Source organism: Zonotrichia albicollis, chromosome Z (genome assembly GCF_047830755.1).
Source record: "Zonotrichia albicollis isolate bZonAlb1 chromosome Z, bZonAlb1.hap1, whole genome shotgun sequence".
NCBI classification, from domain to species: domain Eukaryota; kingdom Metazoa; phylum Chordata; class Aves; order Passeriformes; family Passerellidae; genus Zonotrichia; species Zonotrichia albicollis.
The window spans coordinates 17,159,270-17,180,418 of record NC_133860.1 but is presented as its reverse complement, the minus strand read 5'-3'; the positions used below and the strand labels follow the sequence as shown (position 1 = coordinate 17,180,418).

Sequence of the window (21,149 nt, the reverse complement as noted above, 5' to 3'; positions counted from 1 at the left end):
GTTAAATAACATCACAACCTCCTGAAGAGTTTAGTGAAGTTTGTTTTATGGCTTTTTTGGACATGAGGTGTGAATTAAGTCAAGAATTTTTCAACAGTCACCATGAAAGTCATGCAACAGGATCCATTTTGAGGGTTAAAATAGTAATTCAATGGTTCACTAGAATTGTAAGTACACTTAGCTGTCCATGTTCCCATACATTTTGCTCCAAGTCTTAAGGTAAATTTTTACTCGAATTTACACATAATTGCCTACAGTTCCCCAGAGCCTGCTTGCTGGGAGAGGTAGAAAATTAAGATGCAGATATATCATTGTACTCATTAACACATTGTTTTACTAGCATAAAGATAGATAAAGAAAACACTTATGTTCAACTGCAGAAACAGTAGCTGATGCTGCATGGATGGTGTAAACAAAACCAGGGATATTTTACATTCAAATATGCCACTTGGGTCTCCCACAGCAGCCTGGTTGTGGCTGAACTGCCCAGCCTGACAGCAGGAAAAGCATCTCGTATCTGCATAACTAACCATTGCAGCAGGTACCTGACATGCTGCTGAGGAAACCTCTGGATCTACAGGGTAAGAGTTATTTACTCAAGACATCAGTGCGAAATTGTCTGTGGTGAAAAACTGGTGCTATAATGGGAAAAAAACTCCCATGGTCCTCCCTCAGTGCAGAGTGTACATTAATAAATAGCAGGGATGTTTTCCAGTTTGAGAGAAGCCAGCACAGAAGCTTTGGCATTGTTGCTGGGAACAGCCAGCTCACCCACTGTGCCAATTTTAAGGCTGAGCTCCAAGTACAAGCAAGCTGCAGAACAGTGTAATTTTACTGCTTTGCACCAAGACCAGCACCAGTTGCTGGTGATTCTGTGCTTCTCAGAAGCATTTATTTGGTGAAGCAATTGCTCAGACATTCAGACACTGTACAGACACTTGGGGATTTCTTCTCTTTGTGAGCACACCTTTTGTTTTGTGTATCAGCCTATCTAGAGTCTGGCTAAGCTCAGGCAGCTGTTTGGCCAGTACATGCAAGTAGATTTTAAGAAATCCCAAACAAATAGAGAGCAATAAATACTGCAGAGGACAGAGAATACTACTCAAATATTTACTGAAATTGAAAACATAACAGCAAAGCAAGACTTTTTAATAACATTTAAACAGCCTCAATATCAGCACATGTAGGTGTTTTGCACAGGTGAAATGCATTTAGACTCACAGCACTGTTCAGTCACAAAGAGTTATATTGCCTCATTTTCCACAGAGCTGGAAATTAAACACAGAATTCTCAAATCTTTTACTAGTATCAGAAGGCATCATTCTGCTATTATAACCAGAAACATACAGTGCAAGCAATTATGGGAAATTACTTACTGCCAAATGAGGACAAAAGGACAAACATGTAGGAAAAAAGAAAGAGTTACCATGAAAAAAGATCCTGAAAGAGACAGACATAAAATAGGTATTTAATATGACTTTCCAGTGCAATATGGTTGTAAGAAAAACTTATTTACAAGCTACAGGGCAATAGGTCATGGGGAAGAGAGGTTGCATAAACCTGTCTGTAGGGTTATGGTGAGACCATTGCTAAAAATACTTTTGGTTTTGAACAACTGATTTTAAGGGTGATTGTGCCAAACTAGAACAGTCTCAGATAACAACAAAACAATTATTAAATGACTGGATTTATGAGGAAAGATAAAGCAACTACATACATACATAATTTGGCTATGAGATATCTAAAGGGAGACATTCATTGTCTGTTAGTACAGTATTCGAAAAGTTAAATGCCAAAGAGTCTGAAAAAGCATATGAATTCTTTAGTGAGATATTAAGAGGACGAAATTATTGCTAATGAAAGAGTCTCCAGTGATAGTGCTTGAGAAAGGGCCTCCACCATGTAATGCAGCAATGGTCTTTGGTCTTACTGCCACATTATCTGCTGCAGGTTTATTGAGAGTACATGTATGTAGGCCAGGGAGCAGAAAGGCATTACAGGCAATTTCACTCAAAAATTAATTTGTGGCTAATTACAAATTGACACTCTGGGTGGACAAACAAAAAAGCATGATTTATAAATGTCAACTCTCAAATCCTTGTAGAAACAAGGTGTTTGGTATGAGGACTACAGCATCTAGCTATCAAAAAATTGGAAGTTTCTGTGCAGGTTACACATTCATTATGAACTCCAATATTAGCCTGTTACTGTTTCATATATGCAGAAAGTACACATGCAGTGCAATTAAATAAATTTAAACTTGTCAGTGAATTTAAAAGAATCCTGCCTACTGGATTTTCCAGCATGAGAGAGAAACCTCCAGCGGTTTTTCTTTTGTTTCCATGTGAGATGCATGAAACTACACAAACACAGAGACCCCAAACTCATTTAATCTCCTTCATTCCCTGGAAAAAAGCAGAGAAAAACTTTGGAGAGCTTTGGTTCTGCTAAAAAAATAGACTTCATCCATTTCCGCTGTGCTGTTACGGTTTTTATCTGTGGTGTTTTGTATGGAAGTTGCCAAACAACATCTGTGTTGCTCATGAAAAACAAATGAAAATGTTTTCAATTTGTTTAGATCAGCACAAAAATATATTTTCACATTAAATAGTTCTTGTTCTAGCAGCTATCTGATGAAGAATTGACTGACAAACACATGAGTCAGAATTGCTCCTGGCATTTTGCTGCCTTAGGTAAAATACTAGCCCAAATACCCATTCAATTTCTTATCATGTTTGACAAGTCAATTTAAGAGTGCTTTCTATTCAGGCAGAATTTGGTGAGATAATTTGTCTTTTTGATTTTGCTGTGCTTTCTGCTCTTATCCCTTTGTCTTAATCAGCTTCATGCTTCAGCATGTCCCTTTGTTCATGTTACACTTATTTACTAAGGATATTAAAATCGTTTTTGCCATTCAGCCTCTCTTCATGCATTTCCTTTCTTTTCCTTCCCATGTACTGTTCTACTGGAGTCCCATACCTACTGGTCCAAGCCATTCCAGTTGTCACACTGACACTTGGAGAGCCTTAAGGCTTGTGAATGCACATGAAGGGAATTCTACTTGAAGGGAAAGTGCCCTTAACAGAGCACCTTGGTACTTTTAAGGCTTGCAGTGGAGAAGAAAAGTACAAAGATAGCCAAAGAGGGAGAAAAGGCATTAGATTCTACTGCACAACTTCCTTTATTCTGTTTGTATGTGATTTTAATTATTCTTTATTAGTGTATTTTAGTATCTGTGGCTTTTCCATCCTATGTTTGAACTGCTGCCTCCCCAAATCTGAAAGCAGAGAAGACCTTGCAGTCCAATATGACAGTGCTGGGGCAGACGAGCACTCTGTCTTTCACTTTGAAATAAGCAGGAAGCACCATCCAGATAAGTTTCCTAACCTTGGTTCTGCAGGATTAGCTCAGACGTGACTGAGACAAATCCTTGACACACAAACGTTGTATTTTGGAACAGGTTTGAATTAGATTTTGGCAGAAAAACTCCATCTGGTCCTGAAGGATTTCAGTTTAGTAAAAGCATCCAGCAGGTTCCTGATCTAGAAGAAAAGGGTGTGAGACAGGTGTGACAGTACAAAGCTTTAATGTTAAATCCTGTTTTAAACTTCAAGTCACAGGCCTGAAATTCATGTGTCCTCCAAACAAGGGACCTTTCCAAGCTGCCCCTAAAAGCTGCAGTTCCTGCAATTCCTGCAAAATGGTCAGAAGCAGATGAAGCAAGAATATGTTTCTTTCCTGTCCTTTGGTAGGAAGCTTCCCTTGTGAAACTTGTCAAATTGAAGTAACCATTTGGAACAGATCTCCACAAAGAGCTCAAGTTTGCATTAAGATTCAGGAACATTTCAAAGAACAGGAGGTGAGATATACATATAGTATACATTTATACATATGCATACACATTTATATATGCATATGAACACACAATATACATTCATTAAACCTTTTGAGTACTCATATTTATTAAGAAAGTGTAGTGTAAAATTTAAGAAGATGGTGCATTCAGTCAGGATGTTTATTATCAGGATGTTATTATTGTTTCCAAGGATAATTTTTCTCAGTTTGCCTTCTACTGTCTTCAGCAAGTGTTTTTAAGATGTCTTGTGTGAAAGTGAGGCCTTAAATTGTCACATAACCATATTCAGACTGTTTAGGGAAACTCTGAAACCTGCTGCATGAGAAATAGTATGCAAACTGATTATACAGAAACTGGAAAAATATCCAGGAATTTGGGAGTGTAGGCATATTTTCCTAGCACCATGGAGGCACTTAAGCATGGTTTAGATGGCATGTGTTACCCCTTGATTTAGTTTTAGAAAAATACTCAAGAAAATGTGAGGCCTCCCCAGGACACACTAATTTTTGGTTTTGCAGTTGCAGCTGTCCACAGAGATTAAGGAACTTGGATCAGTTCCAGCCTTCATTTACACATGTTGGAATAGCAAAATCCTGTTTGCTGTGCCAGGTGATGGTGCCTTTAAATAAATGCACTAATTTGTGTCCTAAGTGTTGGCATTGAGGTGAGGATAGAAATAATAGAGGAACATAGGCAATATTATGCTTCCTTCCTGTTTTTAATTTAGCTGTTACAGTAAGCTTTGAATATGAAAATGCATATATGACTTTCATTTCAATATGAGACCTGGATCCTGAACACTGCTTCCAGCTGAGCAGGTTCCTGCAGCCTCCAGAAGCCTGAGAAACCAACAGGAGCACACCAAACACTCAAGGGTGTGATCTTGTATCATCGTCCACAGCTCAATAAATGAGGCACAGCTATTTTATACATTCAGAAGAAACAAAATTTACCATACAACTCCTAACACATCCCAAAGGAAAAGAATAGGGCAAGGCAAGGGCACTGGGCCTGTTGATTTTGCCAATGTGAATGGACTTTGCTCATGGGAACAACTCTGTTGTCCTCAGCAGGAGGGAAGTACCCTGCAGCAGCTGAAGAATGCAAGAGATTTTTCGGAAATCTTTTTCATTGTTAGTGGTGTTCAAGTTGTATTTTAAACCCTGTATTATAAAAAAAACAAATAAATGTCCCAATCAAAACTTCACCAGGCACAAATCTTTGTTGACTCTATTATCAAAAAACAACCAGTTAGAGGTCAGCTGCAGAAAGTTCCTTGCTACTGCTCCCAAACACGCCTGCAACAAAACAGGAGCTCTATAAAACATTGTTCTGCTTACCAGCAGGTACCATCAACTATTAAATTCTCAGCACTGTTAATGACATCACCAGGGACCATGACTTAGGTCAACAGCTTGGCAGGAGGTGCTGGCAAATGTTAAATCAACAGCAATCAAAACTACAAAACCAACATGCTTGCTACCATCAAATTTAAAAGAGAACTTATTGTGCCTCAAACACAGCAGCAGATTTAATAGAAAAGTAGACATGTTTATGGTTTCAGATTTACAACAAGACTTATAAAGACCTTATTACTCAGAATCCAGTCTGCTGCCCTAGAAACTAAGAATGTTACTTTGTTGAGAAGAAGGATCTGTTGACACAAATGTCTTGCCTAGCCTTGCCATTGTGGTTAACCAAAATACATTTACTAGTGAGAAGGTAAATAAAAGCAAACAAGATGCCTCTTATACCACAATACAGTAAGGTTCAAACTGACCAAGCTTAATGCTATGACATAAATATGCTTAATGTTTATGGAATTTTCTAGGAGCTGTTTGCCCTGTTGGGCTTAACGTCTTACATGAGACCTACTGAATGGGAATGTGTTTTAGGTATTACACATACTTAAAGACCTCATCAAAAATATTCAGAGGAGCTGCCATGAATACCACAGTTAACCACGCTACAAATAAAATGGGTCATGGTTTACTCTTAGATTAACATGAATAAATCAATCTTGTCCCATATAGTATATGTACACAGAAAAATTAACTGACAATTGAAGTGATAACACTATTGGAACCGGGGCTGTATAAATATAAATCAACTGCACAGACTGCTCTAAAAAAACACAGTAGCTCTTTAATCTGCAAGGGAACAGAGAAAGTGGGAAACCCAGCTCTGGTGTCCGAGCTTCTGTTCAGGGAGGCAGGGCCTTGCACAACTGCTTCTCTAGTAAGTAACCAAAAGCATGCCCAGCATCATCTGATGCTAATGGAGAAACTCCAGGCCACAAAAGGCTGGATGGGCTTAGATTAGTCTTAGATTGCTCTGCTGCCATGCAATAAACTCCTCATTTTTGTCTTCCTCCTATACGGAAGAGAAGAAAGACAAAAAGAGTGAGAGGGAAACTACTGAGAAGAAAATAAGGCCAGAGTTATCCATTTCAGTACACAGTCTCACACTGAATCAGGTTGGTTTGCAAGCTAAGAAATCTTGAAAGGCACTTTCCTTTCGTCTGAATGTGGGTTTTGTTAAATTCATGTTTTAAGACTCATTAATTCTATTTTTAAAATTAAGCTTGAAACCATAACAAAGAAAGTAGAAGACCAGCCTCCAGTGACTTTAAAAAACATCTGTTATTAAGTCTTGCTCCAGAACATGTGTATGTAAGTAGAGATATAGTGTTAAAATGAGCTTGTTCTCTCAGTACACCTCTGAACAAGCCTGGAGCCTCACATCAGAAGTGCTGCAATTAGTATGAAAACAAAAACCAGTCAGCAGCTGTTGAAGGAAGGAAAAAAGATAAAAGGGGAAAGGATTAAGATCATGTGACTGCACAGTAAGGCTGTAGTTTACACTGAGTCACAAATCAGCATGGAAAGGGCAAATTTTGCTCAGAGATCACAGATTCCTTCAGGGAAGACCCCCACAGTGCAGCTGTAATTTGTGACAGTGCAGCAAAACCACTCAGTGGAATAATACTGTCAAGTAGTAGAAGTTTTCCATCTCCATAGAAAAGGTCCCAGGCTCTGATTTCCACAGCTTCTCCCTCCTTTTTCTGGCCCTTTTTTTTCTTGGTGATGGCAAAGGAAGCACAATCTTTCCAGTCACTCTATATTTAACAATATTGTGCAAAATCTTGTGAAACAGCATTTCTTACATTACATTCTGAGAGCATGAGGGCTCAGGAGATGGTTAGACACATGGTTCAGTTGTGGAAGATCAGCCCTGCCCTGAGATACCATTCTCCCATGACTCCCATGTTTAGACAAAGCACTGTAAACACTCCTTGCCCTCACCTTCACCAGGTAAACCAGATTAATTTTTGTTAGAAATGCTCACATGGCTGGGTATTGTATGTGAGCTAAAGCCTGATCACTTCTGGAAAGTCTCCAAGAACGAATTAAATGGTTTGCTGACCATGCCTGAGCATCCTGATTTCCATTTGTACCTTTCCTCACTGAAAAGCTTTCCATTTGACCCACAGAGTTTCTCTGTCATTTGTTGCAAAAAGTGATGTAAGCTAAAAGGAGGGAGATGGAGGTAGTATTTACAGTAGTTGAACCATGTTTCCAGGGGTGTTTTCCAAAGGTCTGGTATCAGCCATGCTTTTGAATTGTTTCCAGAATTACACAAGCTTTCCAACCTTCCAAAATTCTGCTGCCAGAACACACTCATCAGCTATTCACCCACAGACCAGTGGCAGGTGAAGTCCTCTCCAACTTAATGAAGTTTCTCAGCAGGTCAGTGTGATTGTAAGGCCACTCTCAATGGTTTTTGAAACTGCTCTTGATCTGGGAACATTCTTGAGATATAGAAGTGCATTTGTTTTGATTTAGGGCAAATTTGGGAGAGAATTTTTAAAGGGGTTTTGTTAGATAAGCAGATTTAATTGGCTTTTTAAAAAATTGGTTCGGGAGAAAATATCTTTAAAGAAAAGTGGAAAAACCCTGTTTATTAAACAATAAAACCTAAGCAATATTAAACAATAAAACTTTTTGCTGCTTTAAAAGAGATGAAAAATTTAGAAAAGGGGTTTTTTTTTGAGGTTGTAACTTGGCTTATTTAGTATTTTTTTTTTTTTTTTTGGCACTGGAGTTGTTGCAATTCAGGCCTTGGTGGGCCACAGGTGCGAGCTGCCGGTGTTCTTTTGGGTGTTCAGAGCAGGTTTAAACAGGTCCAAAGAAAAGAGGAAAAAAAAAAACAACTTACAGTCCAGGGAGTTTCTTTGCTTCAGCTAGCTAAACCTAACTAAAGCAAAGGAGAGCTCTGTCCTGCTGTTTGTCCATCTGCAGATAACACAGTCCAGGAGCAGGAATGTGGAGGAGTGAGTGCAGTGTCTGAAAACAAACTGCACGCTTCTTCTCTCCCCCCTTCACTCTCTGCAACAAGTCTTAAAGGTGCAAAATTTATTATTCAGCATAAACAGAACAAGACAATTGAAAATAAATGCATCATACAGTCAACCCGGAACAAGAAGGAGAAAAAAAATACCACTCCTGTGTTCAAGAAGGGCAATAAGGAGAATCTCTACTCAGCCTCAACTAGTGCCTGAGAAAGGAAGGGAACAAGAACCTCTCTATGAAGGTCAGAATACTGTGTCAATTAAGGTATGAATATATATATATATATATATATCAGATAAAATAATAGCAGGTAACTTCATTGAGACAGTATTTAACTCAGCAAATCTTTAGCCACAACAATTCAGAGGCACAGAGTAATCTTTAGGGAAGATCAGCCTATGCAGACAATTCTTACACTCTCATCACAAGTGTTTGCAGAATCACAAAATCAGTGAGGTTGGAAAAGGCTTCTGAGCTCATCAAGTCCAACCTATGGCTGAATATCACCGTCTCTATGAGACCATGGCACATCCCGTCTTTCCTTAAACACCTCCAGGGATGGTGACTCCCCCACCTTCCCAGGTAGCCCATTCCTAATCACCCTTTCTGTGAAAAAATTCCTCCTAATTCACTGCTCCTTTCTGTCCCAGACATGATAGCATGGCAATTCTTACATAGTTTATCCCTATTTACAAGCCATCTCAACTGAAATAGGAAATGGCTTATCAAGATAATGCTATGAGTTACTGTTCCTTGAAAAATTATAAATAGATAAAGATGAATCAAAATCTAACAATTAAATTATATTTTAAATTTAAAATGTTTAATTTATCTCTCATTATAAAGAGAAAAAAATGGAGCATTTGTATACTGAAATTGGAAAACAAAAAGAGTTAAAAATATTTTATTCCAAATTTTGGCAATATAATTTACTTTTTGAGATTTAAAATAACCCTTCCAAAAAAGAAGGGTGTCAGTGTAGATTTTTCTGTAGTGTTCATATGGCAGAATAATCACTATGCTTTTAAAATTTTTCTTCAGAGACCTTAATTTTCTTTGAATCCTGCAAGTAAAGTACCTGCATCCTCTGTACACATATGTCTAAAAAGCTTTTCAGGCTTTCAAGTACTTCTGGGATTTTACAGTGACCAAGAGTTCTCCCTTGTAAAGCAAGTGGAGCTGTGGACTGTAGGTGATAGTACATGGGCATAAAAATTTACTGTGGAGGTGAGGGGTTTGGGTATTATGATTTTGGCTAATAGGTTTGGGTATTATGATTTTGGCTAATAGGATTTTGGCTAATAGTGAGGGGTTTGGGTAATATGATTTTGGCTGTGATTTGGGAATTGGTACAGTTCACAATTGTCCTTTTTAAATAACTGCACAATGCCCATTTCTGATACAGAAATAGAAAGTATTTGTTACAGTGAAAGACACCTTTAGGATATTGGTCACACTATCTCTTACTTACTGAGGGAGCAGGATGAATTTTAGAGAGAAAGATGAAACATTTGTAGAGGTATTAATCTGCAAAGGCAAGAGCAGCTGGAACCCTGAGCATATTCCATAATTAGAAGAGGGAATGCACGTGCACAGCCTGAAACTCTATGTACCACGCAGATGGAAGGGTCCCAGCCAGACAGATGCTAGAAGGAGAGGCCTTTCTTTGTAGGTCAGCTATAGATTTCCTTCCATTTCTCCAGCTGTGTCCTTAAAAGCACTTTTAGCTATGCTGGCTGCTTTGTGATGCTTTGATTAGCATTTTGTCTTGACTTGTCTTGAGATTATCATGATTCAAAGTAGGTAGAGAATGAAAATAATGGAGTCTTGCAATAAAGCAAGACTCTGGGACATGTTAGTGTATGTCCTAATTCCTGTGCACATCATAGAGGTAATGCTGCATCTCCCATTTGGACTTTAACAGATAAGGTGAAAAGCAACTAAAATAGGACAGGGAGTGACAGTGGAAGCAGAAGTGTCTTCCAGCAAATGCTGCTGACACTCAATGCACATTAAGGGACATGGACAGAGTGTCCCAATTTGTCAGATCAATTTTTGTTTTCCTCTGCTGTAAAAATGGGAAATCCAAATTAATATTATTTCATCAAGAAAAAGATCAGGTTTTTTCATAACAAGAGGGACTCTATCCAGCTACTGACTGAACATGACTCAGATTAACCAAGGTGCCACCCCTTAAAATAAATCTGTACCTAGTCTGAAGAACTTCCTTTTCAGCCTGAGTCAGAGCAAATAAGTTTCAAGCCATGACAGCATGACTGTTTCATAGCAACACAGCCGATTAACTCAGTTACTAGCTTCCATTTTCTGCTACTCATTAACATTCACAAAAAATAACATTTTTTCATAAATGGCATATTATTTTTCATAAAACTCTTTGTAGCAGTGAAGTGTTATGTATCAAGAAGGTGCTTGACCATTCACTGTTTCATGTCTGTGGTCTGAAGATTAAGAGATTCCAGTTTGTTTCTTGGTATAATTAAAACTGGGTTGATATTCATGACCATGGAAAGGATTCCTTAACTTTAGGACTGTTCTCACTTTTGTTTTGAAGTTACTCACATATTCCTACATTAAACACATGTAACAAAATCTGTTTTTCTTTTGCTAATTTGAAAGGGAGACTAAAGGTAACCAGTGTTGGAATGAAGAATGTTTTAATTTTCATATGACTTTTTACTGATTTTTTTATGCTTCTCCAACGGGGAGGTAAGAGCACCACCAAGTCAAACCAAATACATTAATTAGGATGTAAAGGCTCAGCTCAGAAGCCCAAATTCTCAGTTTTGCTCTCCTGTGTTACCAGCAGATGTCTCTCTGTCAGCTTCTCCCTCTGTCTTTCCTCTCATCAAAAATCCCCATTTGAACACTGTGCTGTGAAAAGATGCCTGGCATTTTTCATTGCCACCTGCTAATCTATGTCTATATCCAAGTGATTTTGAAAGAAATTCAAAGAATCTTGTTTGTCTAGATTATTTTAAAATGTAAAACTGTTTTCTTTTTTTTAAACAGTCAAACTACAGTAACTAATTCAACATTAGTGCATCTTCATCTTGAATGTCTACATGGTATTTATGAATTAATGTACCAGATTAAGTACTAATTAATCAGAAGCACATCCCAGCTATTGATACAAGGGAAAACAAAGTTGATACAAATGAAGAAAAAACCTGCAATAACAGTGGCTCTGAATTTCACATAATCTCAATGCACTATCTAATTCAAAGAAAAAAATAATATCAGAATCAGGGCCAGAATGCAAATACCTTTTCTTCTAGTGCTAATTATCCTTAACAAAATTGCCTGAACTAAAAGCTGCTACTAACCAATAGCAGAAATAACTCTTTTTTATAACACCCAATCTAAACAACTTGTCTTTTAGTTTAAAACTGTAACTCTTTGTCCTGTCACTATCTGCTATGCAAAAAGTCACTCTCCATCTTTTCTAAGCCTCCTGAAATACTGGATGGTAAGGTTTCCCTGCAGCCTTCTTTACTTCCCACTCTCTCAGCCTCTCTTCCTTAGAAGAGTAGTTCCAGCCCTTGTATCATCTTCGTGGCCCTCCTCTGGACCCAATTCCAGCAGGTTAGCATCCTTCTTGTGTTGAGGACCCCGCAGCTGGAATCTCAGAGCCATGAAATCCTTTAGGATCCGACAGGTGTGACCGACAGTCACCCATCACTGTCAGAGATGCAGGAGCCCCGTGGGGAGGCTGCACAGGGATTGTGACCCTCTCTGAGTTGTTCCATTTCTGTCATTCCTCACGTGACAGTGACTGGGAGAGCTCAGAGGGCAGGGAACTCCAGAGAAGGTGAGCACAAGCAAAAGAGGAGTAAGCAGTGAAGATAAGCAGAAGAACAAGTAGAAAGAGGGCGTAGTACAGGATTAAATGCATTGCTCAGTTTCCTCATTCTAGGGGCTAGAAAGATGTCTGAGGGTGAATGTGAGTGGGAGTGAATGTGAGTTCAGATCTCTCCTCAAGGAGGACACCTGCCAGCCTGCAGGAGTTGAAGGTCTCTGATCTTGAGATATTGCCTGATGCGGAAGAGATTCCGCAGACAGGATGCTGAAACTGCCCATGGTTGAAAAGTTTTCATCAGCTGAGGGTATTTGCCAGAATGTTGAAGGTAAACCTAGAGCTTCATAGATGTAAGTTTGTATAAAGAGGTGAATATGGGCCAAATAGCTTATCTTCTTTAAAAAGAAAGGTCCTCTTGAGAAAACCAAAGAGGAGAGGAAGGAAAAAAGGTAGATATAATAATGATAAGATAATGACAGGAAGAAAATAAAAGTCAGGGAAGGAAATTAACTGTAACTTGGAGAACACAGTTCTAGTGAATGCCCTATGTGGTATTCAGCTGAGGATAACTTGCTGTGTCCTGTAACCACACTGATCTAATATCAGTGAGGACATGAACCTCACTTCCAAAGTTTAGTGCCACTGAGAAGAAGGAGCCCAGACCCCAGCACAACCTGAAGCCTCAATGGACACCCAGACTACTGTTCTAAATTATAACTGTAAGTACCTCTAGCAAAATCCCAAAGAGATAAGTAATCTAGACTACAACAACAAGAGCTACAAGTCTCTAATTTAATTTTAGATTAGTTACACAAATGACAAAAAACCCCCACATCTTCAAGGAATTCCAGGAAGAATTCCCTCAGTTCTCCACGGCATGCTGCAAACCACTAGAACAGATCACTACAGAAATAATCTAGGGAATTTCTTCATCAAAGCCTTGTTTTTGAAGTAAGTACATGAACATTTTAAAAACTGGCTTCAGATCATGAAAGAATTAGGTGTAGAAATTAAAGCTTCCTGGCATAACACTTTAATGGAACACACTCATCATTTATGGAACAACTGACCCACATGTACTGGATTTTTGAAAACACAGTGTTTTCTCACACATTAACTCTTCTCTGTTTGAACTAGTACTATTCTCCAAACTGATCTACAAAATAGGCATATTTTTTCCTTCAGGTACTTGTTAAGAAAATCAACTTGTCGTAGTCTATATCCAAGCATCTCAGAAGCAGAAAACAGAATGGCAGCTCAAAGTTTGAGGCTATTTGTAAGCTCGTCCTGAAAGACAACTGTGTGAAGAGGGATTTAAATTCTAAACACCTAAAGAAGATGTCCACCCGGTTTCACTTAAGGTACTCTTCAAAGAATAGTTATGTCAAAAACCTTCTTCTTTCCATAGACTAGCCAAGGAAAAGTCTGGGCTGCAGTCCAGGGCACAGCTCCAGTAGATGTTACTCTGCTGTCACTTATGTGGGGTTTACATCCCCTCACGTAATCCCCTGTGAGGTTAATATCCCCTGTGTTAGGGACACAGTTTGTCCCTTAACAGCATGTTCAGATCTCTCAGGTGAACAAACCATAAACTAAAACAAAACAAAGAAAATACCAAAACTAACTAAAACCAAAACAAAACCAAAACAAAAACCAAAACAAAAACAGAACAAATCAAAGCAAACTAAACCAACCAACCAACCAACCAAAAAACACCAAAAACTGAACCAAACCAAGCAAAACAAAAAGGCACTTGAGCTGAAGAGGGTAAAAAAGTAGAAAGACTTGTTTATAAACAGGGCATATTAAGGAACTGTTAGAAGTAGCCTACGCAGACATGGTTAAACATACTAGATTTCAGTGTGTAATAACTTTGGAATTCAACAAGGTACAAAGAACAATGAAGCTCAGCATCTGAGAAAAATGATTTAGCATGGTACAGGAAAGAGGCAAGTTGCCAGTTACTGGACATTATGCATTGTTTTATTTTTCTCCCCCTGAAAAGCACCTCAGATTTAATTTAAAATTAGTTCTGACTGCTTGAGCTAAACAAAAAATCAATCCAAACTCTTTCTTCAAATGGAAATCACATCTATGACTTCAAATGCATTCATTAAATAAATAGGTCCTTTTGCCTTTCTTTTCAGGTATCAAAACTCAGCTCCATTACAATTCCTCAAAGCCTTGTGCTCCTTCTACCTCTTGCTTAACACAACTTTCCAGAGACTTTCTTCCCAAAATAACTCAATTCTGTTCAGTCCTCACCATCTCCATGCACTCATGACCTACACCTTCTTTGTTTTTTCTTTTTGATTTGCAGCCTTGTCTTCTGACAGCTTCTAAGCTCACAGCACCTCATACGCTTGGGAACTTACAATACAATACTTCCACATCACTACAGCTGGCAAAAGCGTAAGTCAGCACCTGTGTAATCCCAGTTAGGACTGAAGTTGACTTCCATCCTACAGCTATTTTTAAAGAATGCCTTCCCTGAGCCCTTCCCAGTAATAAGTGGCTTCAGGACAAAAGAAGAAGTTGTCTTTTGAGGAAAAGCTGTGATGTGAAAAGGCATTAACCCACTGCATTTCCATACAAAGTAGAAAGAATTTGACCCACTGTGACAAGGTGAACATTTCTACAGGAAAAAACCAGCAATTAGGCCTTAAAAAAACCTCTCTCATAAGTTCAACAACAATTGAAAGAAACACGTAACTGTATATCTGCCTGAAGGCCATGATAAGGAGTTATAATTTTTTGTATTTGGAAATGAACAACTGAAGAGAAATGTTTACATCATGCTTATCTGGTTAATTTGCTTGTGAATAATAAGAATGCCTTAACACTGTTCTCTTGAATGCCAATTGTTATGCCACTTGTGAGTGATGTGTACAGAGCAGGACAACATGGAAGCAAGAATTGGGATTTGGGCATGCTGTGATGAGTGGCAGCCAAACAAACACAAAGATCTCCTAAAGAAATAAACCAGTCCTGAAGGGCAAAGGTATTATTGTTTTGTTTAGTTAATTTAAATATTCACAGACCTCATAATTATGGTTTGGAATGCTCATTTGTGGGCAGGGACATCTTTCACTAGACCAGGTTGCTCAGAGCCCCATCCAGCCTGGGCTTGAACGCTGCCAGGGAGGGTGAGTCCACAGCTTCTGTAGGCAACTGTGCCAGGGCCTCACCACCCTCAGGGCAAAGAATTTACTTCTAGCATCTAACCTAAACCCACTCTCTTTCAATTTGAAGCCCTTCCCCCTTGTCCTGTCGCTCCATACTCAGGTAAATATTCCCTCTCCCTCATTCTTGCAGGCTCCCCCAAGTACTGGCATTCCACAGCTTGGTCACCCCTAAGCCTTCTCTTCTCCAGGCTGAACAACCCCAGCTCTCTCAGCCTTTCCTCACAGGAGATGTTCCATGCTCTATCACACCAGTAGCCCCCTCTGTGCTGGCTGCAGCAGGTCCCTGTGGTTCCTGTGCTGGGAGCCCAGGGCTGGATGCAGTGCTCCAGGTGGGTCTCAGCAGAGCAGAGCAGAGGGGCAGAATCCCCTCCCTGCCCTGCTGCCCACGGGGCTCTGGGTGCAGCCAGATGGACTTGGCTTTAGAGAATTCAGTATGGACAGTGCATTTAGAAAGTTTTTCATGGCAAGTCTTTTGATTCTTAATAAAAACTTCAGAGAGAAGAAGTTGTAAGTACTTCAAGGAATCTCCTTTTAGAAAAGGAAATACAACTTACACTTGTCAGATCAGGAGCTCCTTCATCAACACCACTGGATGACCAAACAAGCTAAAAGAAATCATGGTTTTCATCTCTTTGATCACAGTCAACCCTTGATGAACAAGCCATCATACTGTCACTCATTAGAAGTCTAAAGTACCCAGAGATATTTTCCTTCTTGCATCACTGTGCAGCTTGTTTTGTCAGTGGAAAACAGATATTTGTATTATGTTGTCTCCATGTCTTCTTTCTGCATTTTGCTCACATTCCCCACCTCCTTCACCTCTGCTTTATTCTCTCTTTCTTCCCCACCAATATTACTACCACGTGTACAACCTTCTCAAACAAGGGGTTGGGTTTTTTTTTGGCCCTCCACACTGAGTACAAAAATGTAAAACCTGCAGTCCTCGGTATGTTACCAAAGGAAACAGTTTTACTTAAAATCTTGTTTTTGCCAAAATATTTTCAAAGTATCTGGAGAGGAGTCAAACCACAGTGGCTCTCAGTTGTATTTCCTTTTACTATTTCCTCAGGTACTCCCAGCACAGCACTAAGTAATTGGATAGTCTTACAGGAAAAAAAAAAAAAAAGGCTACACAAGACAGTTTGGAGGTTTAAGAATTATCCTTCTGGGGCCTGTGGGGATGAATACAGGGCACACAGTTGCCAAACTTGAAATCCTTGCTTATGTTAGTTGTTCCTGAAGACAGGAATCAAATATGACAGTTTGTAAAAATATACTGATTATATTCAGTCCCTGTAATGCTGTTTCAAATGATTGAAATGATCTGTCATTTTACTCTGTTTTGGTATTTGGTCCTGCCTCTATTTCAGATGACCCTTTTCCCATAATATAGATACTATATTGTAAGTTTAGACTTACATTACTTGCAGAGAATTAATGTGCAATGTGCAATGGGAAAAAAGTTTCTAATGCAGCTAAGTTTGCTGAATTAATCATAAAATTATATGCTGTAACTGCTATAATTCCATTTTACATGGCATCTAACTAAATCTTGTTACATCCCAAACTTCAGCTTATATTGAAAACACAGCTGCAAGGCTTCTTGGTATAAGCCAAACACATATTCCTTGTGTACTGGGGGTCTTCCCACAGGCCACCTGTAGTCTATTATTTTTAAATTTTACTTAATTCTTCTCAAGCTATTTGTGGTCTTGCTGACATCTCCAGAAGACTTATTCCACATCTCTCTTCAGGAGCGTTAAGATCTTGAGAACACAAACACTACACTCTGGCCTCTAAGGATTCTGTCTGCTTCTCTTGATGGTTGCTGAATTCTCTCCCACTAAAACTGGAAAAATGTTTTAAAGCTGAAGTAGGAAAAGGCTTTTTGTCCCATGCCCTCATTATCATCATAGAAAGCCTGATGTGAATGAATTCTCACTATGTTTTTCTTTCTCTGCAGGATCATAATTCAGGGGGGAAGAGGGATATCAGGCATTGTTTGGTGAGGAGCACATGAGAGATTGGCTGAGGGAGCAGCAGAATAAACATGAGTATCACAGCCCACATGATACAGAGTTTATGGCTGGCCCCGGAGGGATGTCTGTTGTATGCAGTGCGTGCAGCTAGGGGTTTGTTGGATAGAGCTTTCAGTGAGTCAATTGTTCCCTTACATCTTAGAGGAGCCAGTGTTTGCAGATGGACTGTAATGGGCTTGTGAGGAGGAGATGACAGCTCCCTGGAGTACACAGTGCTGCTATTCAGTATATGGGCCCTACTACAATAATGTCTTACAGCCCTTCATATGCCTTCTCAAAGATTATTCTCTTGAAAATGTGCACACATAAACAACATATATACAACTGGAGCAATGTCCAAAACACAGAACCTTTCACCTCAAGCAGGGATTCTCTCATCACTCAGTGTAACAACACCCCTTTCCAAAAAGTGTTAGGAAGAATTACACACTCTTGCAGTTGGAGTCAATGTATTTATGCTTGGTGGGATGGAAACTGATACTATTCTGTTCCATTCCTGTGCTGGTTTTGGCTGAATAGAGTTAATTTTCTTCATAGTAGAAGGTAAAGAGCTGTGTTTTGGATTTGTGCTGAAAACAGTGTTGATAACACAGGGATGCTTTAGTTACTGTTGAGCAGTGCTCACACAGAGCCAAAGCCTTTTCTGCTCCTCACCCCCCTACCAGTGAGGGGACTGGGGGTGGACGAGAAGCTGGAAGGGGACACAGCCAGGACAGCTGATCCCAGCCGGCCAGAGGGACATTCCATACTATGGGGCACTGCAGTCAGCATTGAGAGCTGGTGGAAAAAGGAAAAGAGGAGGAAAGGGCCCTGTTTGGAGTGATGGCATTTGTCTTTCCAAGTTTCATGTGTGATGGGGCTCTGCTGTCCCAGGAATGGTGGAACACCTGCCTGCCCATGGACAGTGCTGCATGCCTGGACTTTGCTTTACCTACTAAACAGTTTTTATCTCAACCCACTAGGTTTCTCAATTTTCCCTTCCCAAATCCTTCCTACATCTCACCAAACAAGTGAGTGAGTGGTTGTGTAGGGCAGATTTGCTGACTGGGGTTAAACCATGATAACTGCTGAGTGGAAATAACCAAAAAGTACATGAGAAACAAAATTGTTCTCAGATTCAAATGCTTCATCGCTGTGCACTGCTGATATCCTAATATATCATAGTATCTTTGTGCTTCTGTGAGGTCTGTAGAGACAGATTTGGTTGCATCACTGAGAGCAGTCCTTACTCTGAAAATGCATTTTGGATACATAAGGCAGGAAGTAAAAATCCGTCATAATTTTTCATTTTTAAGTCTTGTTCCTGGGATCATACAGCAGAATATTTCACTTCATCTTTTCCCACTACTAGGTTCAAAATATAGATGAAGTAGATCCTCTTAGAGAAGAGGCACAAGGACCTGCAAGGGACATTTTTCATTTGCTGTTCCAGAGAGAATAAATCATCTGTTCATTCTGATTTCCAAAATGCTTTCTGCCCATAATGACTTAAAGAAGTTACAGAGACAATGGAGCTGATCTCTTTTGTGGAATGGAAGGTTACAGAACAAAGATGCCAGCCTCAGTTTAAGCTTTAAGAGGTTCAGACTGGAGGTTAGAAAAAATTCTCCATGGGATGGGATTACAGTATGGCAGTGGGATATCCAAAGAAAAGTTGGAATGTTCATCCTGCGAGGCTCTTAACACAGAAAATCAGGCATATCACATTATTAGCTTTGATGTGGAGTCCGCTCTGGAAGATGACTATTTATGGCAGTAGAAGTGGAAAAGCAGTGGAAAAGCACTTTAACACAGATCTGTCTGTGCTTCGCTCCCTCTGAGGTGTTGAGCAAATGCCTGCAGTGAACGGTGTCTTATGGTTTGAATTGTGCTCTGCCTTTCTGTGAAGAAAGCAGGCTTCATAATCCCCATAACAATCAAATTTCCTGTGTTTTTCCCACTGATGCAAGCACTACTTTTCCCAAGGATGAAAGAGTCTGTATTCCTTTAAAAGTATTTATTCAACAATACTCCAGCTGCTACCTTGCTATTGGCTGCTAAGCTTAAGGAGAAAGATTTTTCAAAATCACCCTGAAGCCAGACTCTAAAATGAAACAGAATTAGTTATTTTTTAACATAATTGTTTTTCTTGAAGGCACCCCAGCTCATAATTGGTCCCAAGTTATTTCTTAACTTCTCCATATTTGTTCTTGCTATGTTTTATTATCATGAGGATAGAAAATATGAGTCAGTAACCCTCAGATCGTTCATTTCACTCACTTTTGGGGGCTTGAAGCCCAAGGCTAACAAAAAGTGTCAAATATTTCAATAAACTGAAAAAACCTCTACCATTTACCACCCACTGCTGTGTTCACATTTGCAGCAGCATCATAGCTGGTCTAAAACATGTTTAAAGTATTAAGCAAAGTAGTCCCACAGAAAGGAATGTTTAGGCTCTCAAGTGTTACACCTGAAAAGGAATATATTATGAGGTGTTCTTTTAAATGGAACATTATATGTCTGTAGATAAATTTTATATATTCTTTGATGTGTAAATAAGGAATACACATTTGCCTTGGACTGCTGAAAGTATAACCAATGTCCATACATTCTTCATTAAAAAACTTTACTGTTTTCAACTTTTCATTTCCCTGACATTATCTTCTTGTTTTCAGCCAAATTACAAATAATCACTGTTACAGAAAGTCCATTTTTTCAGTTTCCTGTTAGAAAAAAAAGCACCATTAGCTGTGCTTTTTCTAGTGCTCATCTATCACCAGAGACTTTCAGATCTGTATTTAAGGTCAGATGTTCAGGGCATTTAGATAAGTCTCTGTATGTTTCTCTAGCCCACCTCAGAACAAATTATGGAACCCAGCCACCAAGAGTAGCACATTTCCCTGGAAATGGTGACTAAAAAAATCTTTCGCCACCAAAAGCCAAAAATATTAAGCCAAAAGTTAGCAATGACCACTGGACCTTTACTTTGTTCACTTAACAGTTACCCTGTGCCTGAAGTGACTTAATTACATGCAATCAGATTTGAAATCTTTAATTGCAGAGTAGAGCAAAACTTCTGTGAGTTACACCCTCGACAGCAGCATTCACAGGAGCCACAAAGAAGAACAAAAACACCCACGCTGGCCAAGAGGAGCAGTGATGGACAAAGAGGTCCAAAGAGCCACTTTCCTACTAGACCTGGGCACTGTCTGCCACACCACACCAGCTGCTTGAATAAAAATGTGGGTAACAGTCTCAAACAGTCTCAATCTGACTTAATTTTTCCATTTAGTGAGGTACCCTGGTTACTCTATTCTTTTAAAAGATGGGGAGAGGTCCTGGTAGTGCCACGTTTTTGGTAATGGCCGGGTGGTGAGTGTACATGTGCAGGAAGTGTGAGTCCCAGTCTCAGTGCTATGCTGTGTATTCTGAAAATGTCCATAAATAACTTCCTGCAATTGGCCACATTCCCTAGAACTGTTATTGCACTTAGGAGAAAGTTAATTTGCATTTTGGCAAACAGTGGCCCCACAAATTCTGGCTTTCATGGGAAATATGCAGAACATCCAGAGCATTGCTGAACCACAGGGTGCCATTCCTGACAGAGCGTTGTGAGCTGAAGTTTTAGTGCACAAAGATTGGTGGAACCAGCTTCACCAGCTTTATGTTTTCAGCCAAGGTGGGTGGAGTTGCCATGGGTGAGCAGTGGATAAGCAGGAGCCACGATAGTAGCCCAATTCTGGTGTGAGATTACTCAAAAAACTTTCTCCAGGGATAACCTTCTTTGGGAAATTCATGTGAGCACTATTGAGTGTAATTTAGGCACTACTAACCAAAAATATCTTGGGATAAGCCAAGGAGCAATATTCTAGATTATTAAATTCACTGGTGGTAAATAAGTAGTCCTTGTGTTTATTTAGG

At 39.4% G+C, this 21,149-nt stretch overlaps 2 long non-coding RNA genes across 4 annotated transcripts in view; one reads left to right on the top strand and one right to left on the bottom strand.

The window, feature by feature from the left end:
* LOC141727035 (uncharacterized) overlaps positions 1-21,149 on the bottom strand; it is a 132,012-nt gene that overhangs the window by 68,501 nt on the left and 42,362 nt on the right. The window lies entirely within an intron of this gene.
* LOC141727140 (uncharacterized) lies at positions 7,543-20,685 on the top strand. 3 transcript variants are annotated; one of them, XR_012578187.1, is made up of 4 exons: positions 7,543-7,605; positions 8,283-8,472; positions 13,211-13,386; positions 14,346-15,005. It is a non-coding gene; the product is annotated as an uncharacterized LOC141727140 (long non-coding RNA). The 3 variants fall into 3 exon arrangements; XR_012578188.1 differs by lacking the exons at positions 13,211-13,386; positions 14,346-15,005 and adding an exon at positions 20,290-20,685; XR_012578189.1 differs by lacking the exon at positions 13,211-13,386.